The sequence below is a fragment of the Brienomyrus brachyistius genome, unplaced genomic scaffold, assembly GCF_023856365.1.
Source record: "Brienomyrus brachyistius isolate T26 unplaced genomic scaffold, BBRACH_0.4 scaffold67, whole genome shotgun sequence".
In the NCBI taxonomy this organism is placed as follows: Eukaryota; Metazoa; Chordata; class Actinopteri; order Osteoglossiformes; family Mormyridae; genus Brienomyrus; species Brienomyrus brachyistius.
The window spans coordinates 1,361,460-1,378,767 of NW_026042342.1; the positions used below are offsets into that span (position 1 = coordinate 1,361,460).

The 17,308-nt window shown below is 44.1% G+C and overlaps 2 long non-coding RNA genes across 6 annotated transcripts in view; both read right to left on the reverse strand.

Annotated features, from left to right (window-relative positions):
* Window positions 1-3,402: 3,402 nt before the first annotated feature.
* The window catches only part of LOC125725435 (uncharacterized), a 28,417-nt gene continuing 14,511 nt past the window's right edge, over window positions 3,403-17,308 (reverse strand). For all 5 annotated transcript variants that reach the window (XR_007387486.1, XR_007387487.1, XR_007387485.1 and 2 more), the window contains one exon: window positions 3,403-4,077. This is a non-coding gene — a long non-coding RNA (uncharacterized LOC125725435). The remainder of the gene's footprint in view (window positions 4,078-17,308) is intronic.
* Window positions 6,067-7,054, reverse strand: LOC125725436 (uncharacterized). Its single transcript, XR_007387488.1, has 2 exons — window positions 6,906-7,054; window positions 6,067-6,825 (listed from the first exon to the last, which is right to left on the reverse strand). It is a non-coding gene; the product is annotated as an uncharacterized LOC125725436 (long non-coding RNA).

Genomic DNA, 17,308 nt, shown 5'->3' on the forward strand with positions numbered 1-17,308 from the left:
CTGCCTCCTCTACAATTTGATTGGTTATCTCCATGAACCAATCATTTTTCCCTTCTGCCCTCAGAACATTTATCTGTCCTCCGAGCTGGTTCCCGCTGTCTCTGGTCATGAGAGTCTTGGAGGAATGCGATTAGTTGTCATTAGGCACGTAATGACGAATCGCGACTCTGTTAAAAATCGATGTAAATGTATGACAATTGAAGCCGGCTGATTTGGAAAATGAATCGCTATTTTAGGAGTACTTCACGTTACTTTACTTAACAGGAAAACTGGTGTAATATTACATTTGATTTCACGACATCAGTTCGATGTCAGGTGTCACTGCATATTCACCACATTGTGCTTGGCAAGATAGTTTGGCAATAGTCCTGACATAGTCCTGTTTCCAAAAAAATGGGCAGAGTCTCTGTGCAGTGAAGATGGGGAGAGGTTCACCACTCTGTGAAGAATTGCACGGGCAAGTAGTGCAACAATTTGAGAATAATGTTCTTCAACATAATATTGCAAAGAATGTGGGAATTTCGTCATGTATGGTGCATAATATTATATTAAAAGTTTCAGAAAATCTGGAGAAATCTCTGTACGCAAGGGACAGGGCCAAATCCAATATTGGATAGCTGTGATCTTCGGCTCCTCAGACAGCACTGCATTAAAAACAGACACAATTCTATAGTGGAAATCACCGCATGGACTCAGGAACATATCTGAAAAACCATTATCTGTGAGCACAGTTAATTATTGCATCCACACATGTAGGATGAAACTCTACCATCCAAAGAAGAAACCACATCTGAACATGATCCAGAAACGTCACTGACTTCTTTGGGCCGGAACCCATTTAAGATGGACTCTGGAAAAATGGAAAACTGCTCTCGTCTGGCGAATTTCAAATTCTTTTAGGAAATCATGGATGCCATGTCCTGTGGGCTAAAGAGGAGAGGGACCGTTCAGCTTGTTATCAGCGGACAGTTCAAAAGCCTCATGTATAATGACGAGCATAGAATTCACATTAAATCATGGCGTACGGACAAAACTAGGAATGTACGTAAGCAAGAAAAAATCCAGATGCACAAAACTGTGCTTAAGCACATATCTACGCACACACCCTTTATAAATCCCAATGAGTGAACGAGCCCACGGCCACACCCCGACCAGCCCATAATTATGTATATTTGCATATGTAAATCTGTATAAATGCCCACTTTGTTCTATGTTTTTCTTAAACAACAATGGATAAACCACATCGGAAAAAAAGAAGTATTTCAGCGAGTGCGAAATGGAGGTCATGTTAACAGAAATCGCGAAGAGAAAAGTGATATTATTTGGTGGTTTAAGTAGTGGCATCAGCAATAAACGAAAGTTGACGGAATGGCACCGCGTGGCGGAGTCAGTTAAAAGACATTAAAGTCGACGTGAGAAAACGAGTGGCCGCTCACCGTAAGAGTCTTAACAGCACAGGCGGAAGTGGGGTTTCACACTTATCGGGCGAGGGGGACGCCGATGTCAGCGCCGGTGAGTTTTTCTCGTAGCATACTTGCTTGAATTACTTGCATGTTTATGAATAACGGGGGGACGCACTGGCATAAAACTAATATTTTATGTGAAATGTGGAAGGATCCAAACGAATAATTATTAAACAGATTTAATGGCGGCGACGCCCATGCATTTATGAGACGCGTGTTCGAATCCCACATAATTTGTACATCAATAGAGTGAAAGTGCTTTCTATTTACATGAGCAAATTAATTCTCTGAAGGTGCATTTATTGCAATGTGTTTGCAGTCGACGGCTCCGATTACACTGGGAAAACTGGACAAATTGTGGTTTAATGTTTGCCTGTTCAAATACAGTGTAAGAAAATTTTATATATCTGGGTGACAAGCGGATTATGCCGTCCCATACAGCTGGCATGGCGCGACTTGGTGTTGACTGAGAAATACCCGATCGCGCCGCAAGTTCTCGCTGAAAAGCACCTGTGGCTAAAAACCCGAGAGTGGAAAGAATTTGTTAAGGAACAGGTACAGCGCAATAGTTCAGCACACAGCTCCAAAAGGATTGCTCTTATTGCCCTTGAAATCTAAATCGACTTAGAAGCCAGTCATCGTGATGGGCCAAGAAATCACTATGATCCCTGAATACGTGGTCTCTTCTAATTCTTCCATAAGCTATGTCTTCCAATAACGCAAGAGCTGCCAGTTGAAATAGTTCGGTCATTTTCTAAACAAACTGAATAAAAATCATGTGCCGTACATTTGTAAACAATATATAATTAATGTCGGTGTATTGGATAAAGTCAGCGTCATGATTGTGACTTTAAAAAGGGAATCCACAGTAGCAATGACTTACCACTGGGTGCCGTCTGTTTACAAAACCGAACAGAAACGTGCGTACGCCATGTCTGGAGCTACCGTGAGAATGTGCGTAGCGGTACGCCAAGTTTTGTTTTTATACATTTCGACGTGAGCGTAGAAACGGACGTACGCAACATTCATACATGGGGCCCCTGGTGCCAAAGAAATGCATCACTGTAGATTAACTTACTGAAGCTATCTGATCATTTCCATACTCATTCACAGACAAAACTGATCAGCCAGTGCCAATTGTGAAAGGCTTCTCAACCAAGGGTATAACAGGAGGAAATGGCCATGAGAACCGGTTCCGAACTAGACACCTTCCTCTTCTTATTCTGGTTCTGGCATAAGACATACCACTGAGTTGATATATATTCTTGAATAAAAGGTGGCAGAGCAGAGAACTTCTGCAGTCTAAGTTCACAGACTTTAGACTGTGACCTAAACACCACTATGCAGAACATTACCATCATGAATGTATATGGTCCACTTTGTGAAGTGTGGACAATGTGCTTTGAAGGGAAACACAAGTTCTTCAGAAAGGTTGTTCGAGACATGGGAACATTTTATATATTGTGAATGACGCTTGCTTTTACAGAACACAAGTCGCCTCTTTACCGAAAAACATTCAGAGAGCACTTGGTAAAAAAATATGGAATCCATCAGCAGTTTTTGTCGCATCTTCCATCTGTATTGCAGGGCAGTATCTCAGCCGGCCATGACAGATCAGGTTTAAAAAGCTTAAAAAATAATTGAGGAACTTAATTTCCAGTGTCCCGAAGTGTCACACTGCCACCAAAGATGATGTTGTATGAGTGAAGAAGATGGTAAAAAGCAAATAAAATACTAAATAAAACCACAGTCTACATGGAGGGATCAGGAAGGTCCGAACTTAGCCACGCCATCTTGATTAGAGCCGGTCCTGTTGTGCTTGGTAAGAATGAATTGAAGGGTTTAGTTCTAACGCAGACAAATCAGCTGGCCATGTAAGGTGGAAAAAATGTTCTCCTATCAGGCAAATGGGGGACATTTTACAATCACATTGCAGTGGTCTAGTATTGTTACTTTGATTTATTTTTGTTTCAAGTGATACAGAGAAATTGCCAGTACATCCATGTATTCATTTTTATAAATTTTCATTTTTCATTCGCTTTACAATGTGCATTTTGGTATAGCTTTCTAAATAGCTTTATGATTGTTGTTCAGTAGTTTAGTTACTGGTCAGGTGGTGGTACGTTGTTCTAATACTGAATACATGTTCAAACAGATGCTTTCTGTTTCTTTTACATTCTGTATTTAGCTATAGTTTAAAGCACATTTACCTACTACAAATGTATGTAAAATGATTTGGTCGAAAAGAGTCTACAGGTTTATGCAACCTCAAGAAGTTCAATCACAATTGCAAGAATGTCTGCACTGCATGGATGAACCTTAACGTTATTCTAACATAAGTTTCTAATTTTGAAATGATAATCTTGATGGCAATACTGGTGATGCAGCGAAGGTGATGGATCACATCTTCATGGGCAGATGCTGGAGACTCCTGCAGAACTACAGGATCTACAGAACTGCCCAGTTTATGAATTTTGACCACAGACATGTTGTTGCTACTCTGAAGATCCAGCTTAGGTTTAGTAGGCTACTTGAAGGTTGCTGAGGGTTGTGTTGGTGTTGCCGGAGTGCCCAGAAGGAGGTGTTACATGCATGGCTTGATGGCAACTTCAGTCTGTATGGGGAACCGAGAAGAATGGCTGTGAGGGATCTGAGGGGAGATAAGGAGGCATCTGTTAGAGGTATTTGTGAGCAAGTGACACCATCTAAGGTATAGCAACCCATACTCTGCTTATGGAGGAATTGAAGTATTACATGCATCCAGATCTTTTTCTCTGAGGTTAGAGTCAGGGCAGATGATGGAATGTTCCTTAAAGATAGAGCTGCAGTTGTGACCTACTGCGCCAGCTACTTTGAACAGCTGTGTAAAGCTGATCCTCTGGCTAGGATATTGGGCTTATCTGGGACAATGAATCTGATCATCCGATTAGCTTTGAACCACCTAATCTCACTCAGATTGCACATGTGGTGAACAAGGTGAGGGTAGGGAAGATTGTAGGGGTCTGTGGTATCTGGGGTGAACGTCTCCAGACTGATGGTAAGGCTTGGGAGACAAGCATCCCCCCTGGCAGATTTGGCCTTAATTGTCATTGCTATGCTGATGATACTCAGTTGTATCTCAGTACCCATTCCTCCATTGACTCCCCTCCCAATACACTAACTGATTGCATCTCAGATTTAAAGGTTTAGATGCATAATAACTTTCTCAAACTTAACACAGACAAAAATCAAGTCTTAATGTTGGACATTAATCATTGGTATCCAAATCCTACAGATTCTCTGTCTGTATTGATGGTGTCCCTGTAAAACCTGCTACTGTTCAGAGTAAATCTTGGGGTATTATTTGACTCTTCATTCAATTTTGATCTATATATAAAATCCCTCTCCAAAATCTCATTCTTTCACCTCTGTATCATCGCCCATCTATGTCCATTTCTGTCCAATTCTGATGCCCTGACTCTGCAACATACATTCACTACAACTAGTATTTACTACTGCAACTCCACCTTTCATTGGCCTCCCTGCAAAATCTACACAAATGCTTCAGTATATTCAGAACTCAGCAGCTTTGCTCACATCACACCCATCCTGTATCAGCAACACTGGTTACCAGTAAAGTTTCATAATTCAGAATTCAAAATATTGCTTCTCACTTGCAAAGCTCTGCATAACCTCACTCCTTGCTACCTCAATGAACTATTGACTGTCTCAGATGTTCTATTAATAATCTCCTTGCTGTGTCACGTACCAGACTTTCCACCATGGGTGGCAGGTCCTTCAGTGCCACGGGCTCCAAACTATGGAACTGTCTTCCACACTCTCTCCAAGGCTGCTCTTCCTTCAAATCTGAACTAAAGACATTTCTCTTCCATGAACATTTCTGTACTGTCTCTTCCTGATTACTGATTTTTTTTTCTTTCCCCCATAAAGCAACCCTGGTTTTGTGAAAGGCGCTATATAAATGTAACCTATTATTATTATTATTATCCTAACTGAAATGAATGCAAGGCTTGTTGTCCCTATCTGGAAAGAGAAGGGTGATCGCCTAGATTGTGGCAACTACAGGGGGATAACACTGCTCTCAGTGCCAGGTAAGGTCCTTGCTAGGCTCAATCTCAATAGGATCCATGATCACTTGCTCACCTACCAGCGACCGGAGCAGTCTGGTTTTTATGCCTCTCGACCACATCATGGCACTGAGGGTTGTCATTGAGCGGACTCATTTGAGTCGTGCTTTCCTTGCACGGCATGAAACACAAGTTTACGTAATTCTGAAATGAGATTAAGTTATCCTAACACGACAGGTTTCAGTTACTCTAACGTTATGAGTGTGAGTTATTCCCCGGTCCTGACATTGTTACGTGTCATCGCACCCAAAACCCATCTTCATCTCTACATAAGTTCCCCTACAGGGGTTTTCCGTTAACCAAGCTACATTTGAGTCGTGCTTTCCTCGCATGGTATGACACACAAGTTTCTGTTATTTAGAAATGAGATTAAGTTATCCTAACACGACAGGTTTCAGTTACTCAAACGTAACGAGTGGGAGTAATTCCGCGGTCCTGACATTGTTACGTGTCATCGCCCTCAAAACCCATCTTCATCTCTACATAAGTTCCCCTACTGGGGTTTTCCGTTAACCAAGCTACATTTGAGTCGTGCCTTCCTCGCATGGTATGACACACAAGTTTCTGTTATTTAGAAATGAGATTAAGTTATCCTAACACGACAGGTTTCAGTTACTCAAACGTAACGAGTGGGAGTAATTCCGCGGTCCTGACATTGTTACGTGTCATCGCCCTCAAAACCCATCTTCATCTCTACATAAGTTCCCCTACTGGGGTTTTCCGTTAACCAAGCTACATTTGAGTCGTGCTTTCCTCGCATGGTATGACACACAAGTTTCTGTTATTTAGAAATGAGATTAAGTTATCCTAACACGACAGGTTTCAGTTACTCAAACGTAACGAGTGGGAGTAATTCTGCGGTCCTGACATTGTTACGTGTCATCGCCCTCAAAACCCATCTTCATCTCTACATAAGTTCCCCTACTGGGGTTTTCCGTTAACCAAGCTACATTTGAGTCGTGCTTTCCTCGCATGGTATGACACACAAGTTTCTGTTATTTAGAAATGAGATTAAGTTATCCTAACACGACAGGTTTCAGTTACTCAAACGTAACGAGTGGGAGTAATTCTGCGGTCCTGACATTGTTACGTGTCATCGCCCTCAAAACCCATCTTCATCTCTACATAAGTTTCCCTACTGGGGTTTTCCGTTAACCAAGCTACATTTGAGTCGTGCCTTCCTCGCATGGTATGACACACAAGTTTACGTTATTCTGAAATGAGATCAAGTTATCCTAACATGACAGGTTTCAGTTACTCTGGCATAAATTTCAGTTATTCTAACATGATTTAATTCAAATTTTACTTACATGACAAGTTTTATTATTCTCACCTATTTAGTGTCAGTTATTGTACCATGCAGAACTTTAGTTTACTGTACTGAAACTGGGCAGTGCAGTGATGCAGTGGTTAGCGCTGCTGCCCTATAGCAAGAAGGTCCTGGGCTTGGTCCCTGGGTTGGGCGTAGGACCTTTCTGTGTGGAGTTTGTTTGCTGTCCCCGTGTTCATGTGGGTTTCTGCCAGGGGCTCTCTTTCCTTCCCCAGTCCAAAAGTATACATAGTAGGTTAACTGGTGACTCTAAGCTCGCCCCGTGAGCACGTGTGCCCTGTGGTGTTTTGCTTCCTGCCTGATATTCCCAGGATAGGCTCTCGTCCCCCTCTGCAACCCCAGTTGGGATTAAGCAGTTAGAATGATGGATGAATGTATTATATCAATCGCATTATAACAGATTTGCACTATGATATCACTCATTATGGTGGGACTGACTGTACTACTTGTACACTAGCAATGGCACCTACGCATGGGCCTATGTAATGAAAAATTTTCAGGATGTTGTAATATTCTACAATATATGCGCATTTCATGCAGTTTTTTACCATGCAAATTGTTTAAGAATGACATCTTTTCATAGCACTGTTCAGAGACTCCTTTTGAATCACTTCTGTGTTGACTCTGGAAGAGACGCCTGTCAATCGGCAAGATTGATTGTGGTTATGCTTGTATGGTGTGCCTGTCTGACTCAAACACCAGAGCCGATTTTTAATACCAGTCCAGCCCTGCACAGGAGCCACACCAATTTGCTGCAACTTCCAAATATGCTGTAAGAGCTCCTTGCCGTTCTTGACACACAACCACTAACCCGTACTTTAAAAAAATCGAGAGACTCATGAACGATGTGGGCGTCGTTTTACTTTCTGACACGACAATTCCTTTACAGCACCATCCATGGGCCCCAGTTATCTGGGTAAAACTCTGGCGTCGTACTCAAAGAAAATGAAGATCTGCACTTTGCAGTGCGCCTCAGCGGCAGCCCGGCCTGGGATTGTGAGAGGAAAAAAATGCACAGCTTCTTATTGCACTTTAAAAAATTAATTTGAAATAAAGTTGTAAACAACTTGCTGTCTAAATATGAACTGAATGTTCAGGCTCTAAGAAGGCTTAATGCTGGAAATGGTTAAATGCTGAAGTCCAAGTACTGGATGACAGCAGGAGTATGAGTTAGTGACTGATTTCTGGCCCACTAGAACCAGTTCTCTAAGAGAGAGAGAGAGAGAGAGAGAGAGAGATGAGTTCCATGATAACTTCCGTTGCGACTTACGTACATGTAACTAGCATACAAAATCAGCAGGCCTGCTCCTCCTTTCCTTATATCATAATGTGACTATGAACATAATTCAAAGACACTAAATCACAAGACCTGAATCAACCTCTCGGCCAGACAAAGCATCCCAGCCTGGAACCTTCAAAATGTTGTACAGCATGTGTAGTTTCTGGAAAAAAAAACACAATAACACAAAGAATAACATAAAGAATACACAGTGTGAGAACAATAGATGTCATGAGAAAAAGAATGATTGCGAGAATAAAAAATAATATAAAAGCGAGAGAATGGAAAAGGGTTTCAGACTTTTCGCTCTAAGGGGGAGAGCGAGAGGACAGTGAGATTGGGAGGGAGAAAAATTAGAGGTATTCCGCGATGACATAGATTATCTGCTCACCCCACAAGTCCAAAATTGGCTGTTTTTCTGCATCGGCTCTTCTCTTGACTACAAGATTAACTGTCACACCAGGGTGATTTTGCCGTACATAAGCACTCATATTCAAATTCAAAGCAAAATTTACAGACAGCCGCCGTTTTATATGCAGCACGTCGCTGTCATAAATTGTCGGGAAACCAGAACGCTTCCACGCAACCTACCCATAAGATAGCGGAACGGGGTTTTTCCTCATCAAACTGGAAATAAATTGTAAATCATGACTCAGCCGTTGCTTGGCTGTAACTTTCACGTGGGTGACACCCACACAGAAAATGCTTTTATGCCCGCTTCTACGTCTAAGTTAGCTGGTCTGGAAAACCTTTTTAAAGTAAAAATTACAAGGACTAAAATTCATATAGATTATGAGTCCGATTCGGCTACGTGCGCCGAACCATGGATGCCAAACCGACTGGATCGGCTGTGAGCCTTGCTGTTCTTAGTGAAACGTTCCCGTGTTTCTGCACCATTCTGTGCACTTGTGTATTGTTGCATTGTGCGCGGTCTGCTTCAGGATTATATAAAGAACATCTTCGTGCAAAACGTTTTTTTTCCGTCTTTCGCCGTCACTGCCTCGGTGGATCAGCCTGCCGAACGTCCCAATGCTTCGAATGGTTGATTATAAATAAGATGCTATATTATAGGATTACATCAGGGGAGTTTGTAGATGTTGAAAATATCAGCAGCTAAGTTAAGTTTACCTGGGGCGTGACTTTTGTTTTTGAAGGAAGATAATAGGCATTGGGGCTATAACGACTCTCATGTATTACATTATAGTTCCGTGAAAAGGTAGTCAGTTGAGTGTTATTTAATAGATTTTATTTTATTTGCACAGTAAAGTGTTGTACCTGGTAGGCTGATTTCATTTCCGCCCTTGCTTCACACCACTCCCTTGACTTTCTGGCTTTGACTGAGACCTGGATATCCCCTGACAACTCGGCCACCCCGGCAGCTCTCTCCTCTGCTTATGCTTTCTCTCACTCTCCTCGCCAGACTGGCAGGGGTGGTGGCACAGGTCTATTGGTAACTCGGAACTGGTGCTACACGCCCCTCTCTCTGCCCCATCTCAACATTTCATCCTTTGAATTCCATGGAGTTGCTGTTACCTCTCCACTCGATATTCGGATCATTGTTGTCTACCGCCCTCCTGGCCCCCTAGGCTGCTTTCTAGAGGAGCTTGATACTCTCCTCAGTCTCTTCCCCACTGACAGCTCATCTCTCATTCTCCTTGGTGACTTCAACCTCCCCCATGACAAGCTCCCTTCTTCTGGTCTCCTCCCTTTTCTCGATTCCTTCTCTCTAACATCCAACAGCTCCTCTCCTACACACAAAGGAGGTAACGTCCTCGACCTGGTTTTCAGCCGCCCCTCTCCGGCTACTGACATCTCTTCTACTCCTCTACACATTTCTGATCACCACTTTGTATCCTTTACCATTGCCCTACCCGTCTTGCCTAATCCCAGTTTTCAAGGTTTCCTCCCCACTCGACCAAACCTCCACTCTGTCTCCGCTTCTTCTGTTGCTTCCTGCACCCTGTCTTACCTTCCTGACCCTGACTCCTTTTCCTCCTTGGCACTGGAGTCTGCAACTGATACTCTCATCTCCTTACTTTACACATCCTTGGACAACCTCTGCCCGCTGTCTTCCAAACCAAGGAAAACTCGGCCTACTCCTTGGCTTTCAGCTGCATTACGTACCAACCAAAGAGAATTGCGGGTAGCAGAGAGGACGTGGAAGAAATCTAAACTTGATGCAGATCTGTCTTCCTACCGTACTCTGCTATCCAAATTCTCTATGGACGTGACTGCAGCTAAAACTGCCTTTTACAAAGACAAACTAGAATTATCCTCACAAGATCCTCGCAAACTCCATAACATCTTTTCGTCTCTTCTCAACCCTCCCCCTCCTCCTGCTCCTTCCTTCCTGACTGCTGAAGATTTTGCCAACTTCTTTGCCGAGAAGATTGACAGAATCTGTCAGACATTCTCTCCCTCATCCACTACACTACACACTAAGGATTTCCCTCCCCCCTCACTGGCCCAGTTTTCCGGTCTTACGGCAGATGAGATCATGAAAGTCATCTCATCTTCCAACCCTACCACCTGCCCACTTGATCCAATCCCTTCTGCATTGTTTCAGACAATCTCTCTAGACCTTCTCCCCTTTATCACGACTATCATTAATGGCTCTATAACCTCCGGTCATGTACCAACAGCATTCAAAATAGCCAGGGTCATTCCCATCCTAAAAAAACCCACTCTAAATCCCTCAGACACTTGCAGCTACCGACCAGTATCGCTTCTTTCCTTCCTTTCAAAAATCATCGAACGTACAGTCTACAACCAGCTTTCTCTCTATCTCTCTCAGAACAACCTCCAGGATCCTAATCAGTCTGGCTTTAAAGCAGCTCACTCTACAGAGACTGCCCTCTTAGCAGTCACTGAGAAGCTACATGCTGCCAGATCAGCCAAACTGTCATCTGTCCTCATCCTTCTTGACCTATCAGCAGCATTTGACACAGTCAACCACAAAACTCTCCTATCCATCCTTAGGAGTCTTGGCATTGGTGGCCTGGCCTGGCGCTGGCTGACTTCCTACCTAGAAGGCCGAACATACCAAGTGACATGGAATGGATCCACATCTACTCCACGTTGTCTTTCCACCGGTGTCCCTCAGGGCTCGGTTCTTGGCCCTCTCCTATTCTCCCTCTACACTAAATCTCTTGGCAAAGTCATATCCTCACATGGCTTCTCCTACCACTGCTATGCCGATGACACTCAACTCATCCTCTCCTTCCCTCCCTCAGACACTCATGTCTCCACTAAGATCTCTACATGTTTGGCAGACATCTCATCTTGGATGACCACTCACCAGCTAAAACTCAACACTAGTAAAACTGAGCTGCTTTACATCCCGGCTGACTCATCCCCCCTCCAGGACCTTGCGATCTCTTTCGAAAACTCCCTGATCCGTCCTTCGGTTTCTGCTAGAAACCTTGGAGTTACCTTAGATGATCAGTTGTCATTTTCCTCACATATCGCCAGTCTTTCTCGCTCTTGTCGGTTTCTCCTCTTTAACATCAGGAGGATACGTCCATTTCTTTCCACTCAGGCTACCCAGATACTCGTCCAGTCCCTCGTCATCTCACGCCTTGACTACTGTAACTCGCTTCTAGCGGGTTTACCACTGAGCGCCATCCGTCCCCTCCAAGTGATTCAGAATGCAGCTGCTCGTCTTGTTTTCAACCTTCCCAAGTTCTCCCACACCACTCCTTTGCTGCGCTCCCTCCACTGGCTTCCTGTAGCTGCACGCATCAGATTCAAAACACTGATGCTCACATACAAAGCCAAAAAATTCTCTGGCACCATCCTACCTAAATGACCTCATCACACCCCGCTCTGCACCACGATCTCTCCGATCCTCCAGCACTGCTCGACTGGTCCCACCTCCCCTCAAGGCACAAGGAAGACACGCATCTCGGCTCTTCTCTGTCCTGGCACCTAATTGGTGGAATGAACTCCCCCTAGATGTCCGAACAGCTGAATCCTTGACTGTCTTCAAGCGACGACTCAAAACTTTTCTTTTTCAGAAATACCTGATGTACAACTTCTATATTCTTACTCGACTCTTTTTCTGGTGTGTGTATAAAAAAAATAAATAAATAATAAAATTCTGCACTACTCAATGGAGTTCTCAGAGATAGTATTCATAGCTTGGGTCCTTATTGAGCTAGCATCGGAAATTCATTGCAGAGTCTCAAAGCACTTATGTAAGTCGCTCTGGCTAAGGGCGTCTGCCAAATCCTGTAAATGTAAATGGTAGGCTAACGGAACAATTAAACTGACATTCAGATTGTTTTTTGCTAACGCAGCACTTGGGGCTTATTAACAAAACCTGGAAGATAAGTTACGCACCAAAATAATTTTCACTTTATAACAGTAAACAATATGAAGCATGGGGATTTCAATTTTACTTACACTGCAAGTTTTATTATTCTCACCTATTTAGTGTCAGTTATTGTACCCAGGGACGGATTACGGACCGGGCCAGCGGGGCCGCTGCCCAGGGGCCCTTGCGGTGCAGGGGGCCCGTGGGGTCCCTAGCCCAAAACAATTTGCAACACTTATCAACAATGTATTTTCGTTTGTCTATTTTAGAGGGCCTACATTCTTTTATCCTCTGCCTACAAGGGCCCCTGACCCTATAGGGAGGGCGTTTGGCTGCCAAGGGCCCTTGAATTGTGGTGGTTGTGGTGGTGGTGCTGGTGGTGGTGGGGGGCCCTCGCGAACATTTTGCCCAGGGGCCCACACAACCCATAATCCGTCCCTGATTGTACCATGCAGAACTTTAGTTTACTGTACTGAAACTGGGCAGTGCAGTGGTGCAGTGGTTAGCGCTGCTGCCCTATAGCAAGAAGGTCCTGGGCTTGGTCGCTGGGTTGGGCGTAGGACCTTTCTGTGTGGAGTTTGTTTGCTCTCCCCGTGTTCATGTGGGTTTCTGCCAGGGACTCTGTTTCCTTCCCCAGTCCAAAAGTATACATAGTAGGTTAACTGGTGGCTCTAAGCTCGCCCCGTGAGCACGTGTGCCCTGTGGTGTGTTGCTTCCTGCCTGAAATTCCCAGGATAGGCTCTCGTCCCCCCCTGCAATCCCAGTTGGGATTAAGCAGTTACAGTGATGGATGAATGTATTATATCAATCGCATTATAACAGATTTGCACTATGATATCACTCATTATGGCGGGACTGACTGTACTACTTGTACACTAGCAATGGCACCTACGCATGGGCCTATGTAATGAAAAATTTTCAGGATGTTTTAATATTCTACAATATATGCGCATTTAATACGTTTTTTTTTAACCATGCAAATTGTTTAAGAATGACATCTTTTCACAGCACTGTTCAGAGACTCCTTTTGAATCACTTCTGTGTTCTCTGGAAGAGACGCCTGTCAATCGGCAAGATTGATTGTGGTTATGCTTGTATGGTGTGCCTGTCTGACTCAAACACCAGAGCCGATTTTTAATACCAGTCCAGTCCTGCACAGGAGCCACACCAATTTGCTGCAACTTCCAAATATGCTGTAAGAGCTCCTTGCCGTTCTTGACACACAACCACTAACCCATACTTTAAAAAAATCGAGAGACTCGTGAACGATGTGGGCGTCGTTTTACTTTCTGACACGACAATTCCTTTACAGTACCATCCATGGGCCCCAGTTATCTGGGTAAAACTCTGGCGTCGTACTCAAAGAAAATGAAGATCTGCACTTTGCAGTGCGCCGCAGCGGCAGCCCGGCCTGGGATTGTGAGAGGAAAACATCCACAGCTTCTTATTGCACTTTAAAAAATTAATTTGAAATAAAGTTGTAAACAACTTGCTGTCTAAATATGAACTGAATGTTCAGGCTCTAAGAAGGCTTAATGCTGGAAATGGTTAAATGCTGAAGTCCAAGTACTGGATGACAGCAGGAGTATGAGTTAGTGACTGATTTCTGGCCCACTAGAACCAGTTCTCTAAGAGAGAGAGAGAGAGAGAGAGAGAGAGATGAGTTCCATGATAACTTCCGTTGCGACTTACGTACATGTAACTAGCATACAAAATCAGCAGGCCTGCTCCTCCTTTCCTTATATCATAATGTGACTATGAACATAATTCAAAGACACTAAATCACAAGACCTGAATCAACCTCTCGGCCAGACAAAGCATCCCAGCCTGGAACCTTCAAAATGTTGTACAGCATGTGTAGTTTCTGGAAAAAAAAACACAATAACACAAAGAATAACATAAAGAATACACAGTGTGAGAACAATAGATGTCATGAGAAAAAGAATGATTGCGAGAATAAAAAATAATATAAAAGCGAGAGAATGGAAAAGGGTTTCAGACTTTTCGCTCTAAGGGGGAGAGCGAGAGGACAGTGAGATTGGGAGGGAGAAAAATTAGAGGTATTCCGCGATGACATAGATTATCTGCTCACCCCACAAGTCCAAAATTGGCTGTTTTTCTGCATCGGCTCTTCTCTTGACTACAAGATTAACTGTCACACCAGGGTGATTTTGCCGTACATAAGCACTCATATTCAAATTCAAAGCAAAATTTACAGACAGCCGCCGTTTTATATGCAGCACGTCGCTGTCATAAATTGTCGGGAAACCAGAACGCTTCCACGCAACCTACCCATAAGATAGCGGAACGGGGTTTTTCCTCATCAAACTGGAAATAAATTGTAAATCATGACTCAGCCGTTGCTTGGCTGTAACTTTCACGTGGGTGACACCCACACAGAAAATGCTTTTATGCCCGCTTCTACGTCTAAGTTAGCTGGTCTGGAAAACCTTTTTAAAGTAAAAATTACAAGGACTAAAATTCATATAGATTATGAGTCCGATTCGGCTACGTGCGCCGAACCATGGATGCCAAACCGACTGGATCGGCTGTGAGCCTTGCTGTTCTTAGTGAAACGTTCCCGTGTTTCTGCACCATTCTGTGCACTTGTGTATTGTTGCATTGTGCGCGGTCTGCTTCAGGATTATATAAAGAACATCTTCGTGCAAAACGTTTTTTTTCCGTCTTTCGCCGTCACTGCCTCGGTGGATCAGCCTGCCGAACGTCCCAATGCTTCGAATGGTTGATTATAAATAAGATGCTATATTATAGGATTACATCAGGGGAGTTTGTAGATGTTGAAAATATCAGCAGCTAAGTTAAGTTTACCTGGGGCGTGACTTTTGTTTTTGAAGGAAGATAATAGGCATTGGGGCTATAACGACTCTCATGTATTACATTATAGTTCCGTGAAAAGGTAGTCAGTTGAGTGTTATTTAATAGATTTTATTTTATTTGCACAGTAAAGTGTTGTACCTGGTAGGCTGATTTCATTTCCGCCCTTGCTTCACACCACTCCCTTGACTTTCTGGCTTTGACTGAGACCTGGATATCCCCTGACAACTCGGCCACCCCGGCAGCTCTCTCCTCTGCTTATGCTTTCTCTCACTCTCCTCGCCAGACTGGCAGGGGTGGTGGCACAGGTCTATTGGTAACTCGGAACTGGTGCTACACGCCCCTCTCTCTGCCCCATCTCAACATTTCATCCTTTGAATTCCATGGAGTTGCTGTTACCTCTCCACTCGATATTCGGATCATTGTTGTCTACCGCCCTCCTGGCCCCCTAGGCTGCTTTCTAGAGGAGCTTGATACTCTCCTCAGTCTCTTCCCCACTGACAGCTCATCTCTCATTCTCCTTGGTGACTTCAACCTCCCCCATGACAAGCTCCCTTCTTCTGGTCTCCTCCCTTTTCTCGATTCCTTCTCTCTAACATCCAACAGCTCCTCTCCTACACACAAAGGAGGTAACGTCCTCGACCTGGTTTTCAGCCGCCCCTCTCCGGCTACTGACATCTCTTCTACTCCTCTACACATTTCTGATCACCACTTTGTATCCTTTACCATTGCCCTACCCGTCTTGCCCAATCCCAGTTTTCAAGGTTTCCTCCCCACTCGACCAAACCTCCACTCTGTCTCCGCTTCTTCTGTTGCTTCCTGCACCCTGTCTTACCTTCCTGACCCTGACTCCTTTTCCTCCTTGGCACTGGAGTCTGCAACTGATACTCTCATCTCCTTACTTTACACATCCTTGGACAACCTCTGCCCGCTGTCTTCCAAACCAAGGAAAACTCGGCCTACTCCTTGGCTTTCAGCTGCATTACGTACCAACCAAAGAGAATTGCGGGTAGCAGAGAGGACGTGGAAGAAATCTAAACTTGATGCAGATCTGTCTTCCTACCGTACTCTGCTATCCAAATTCTCTATGGACGTGACTGCAGCTAAAACTGCCTTTTACAAAGACAAACTAGAATTATCCTCACAAGATCCTCGCAAACTCCATAACATCTTTTCGTCTCTTCTCAACCCTCCCCCTCCTCCTGCTCCTTCCTTCCTGACTGCTGAAGATTTTGCCAACTTCTTTGCCGAGAAGATTGACAGAATCTGTCAGACATTCTCTCCCTCATCCACTACACTACACACTAAGGATTTCCCTCCCCCCTCACTGGCCCAGTTTTCCGGTCTTACGGCAGATGAGATCATGAAAGTCATCTCATCTTCCAACCCTACCACCTGCCCACTTGATCCAATCCCTTCTGCATTGTTTCAGACAATCTCTCTAGACCTTCTCCCCTTTATCACGACTATCATTAATGGCTCTATAACCTCCGGTCATGTACCAACAGCATTCAAAATAGCCAGGGTCATTCCCATCCTAAAAAAACCCACTCTAAATCCCTCAGACACTTGCAGCTACCGACCAGTATCGCTTCTTTCCTTCCTTTCAAAAATCATCGAACGTACAGTCTACAACCAGCTTTCTCTCTATCTCTCTCAGAACAACCTCCAGGATCCTAATCAGTCTGGCTTTAAAGCAGCTCACTCTACAGAGACTGCCCTCTTAGCAGTCACTGAGAAGCTACATGCTGCCAGATCAGCCAAACTGTCATCTGTCCTCATCCTTCTTGACCTATCAGCAGCATTTGACACAGTCAACCACAAAACTCTCCTATCCATCCTTAGGAGTCTTGGCATTGGTGGCCTGGCCTGGCGCTGGCTGACTTCCTACCTAGAAGGCCGAACATACCAAGTGACATGGAATGGATCCACATCTACTCCACGTTGTCTTTCCACCGG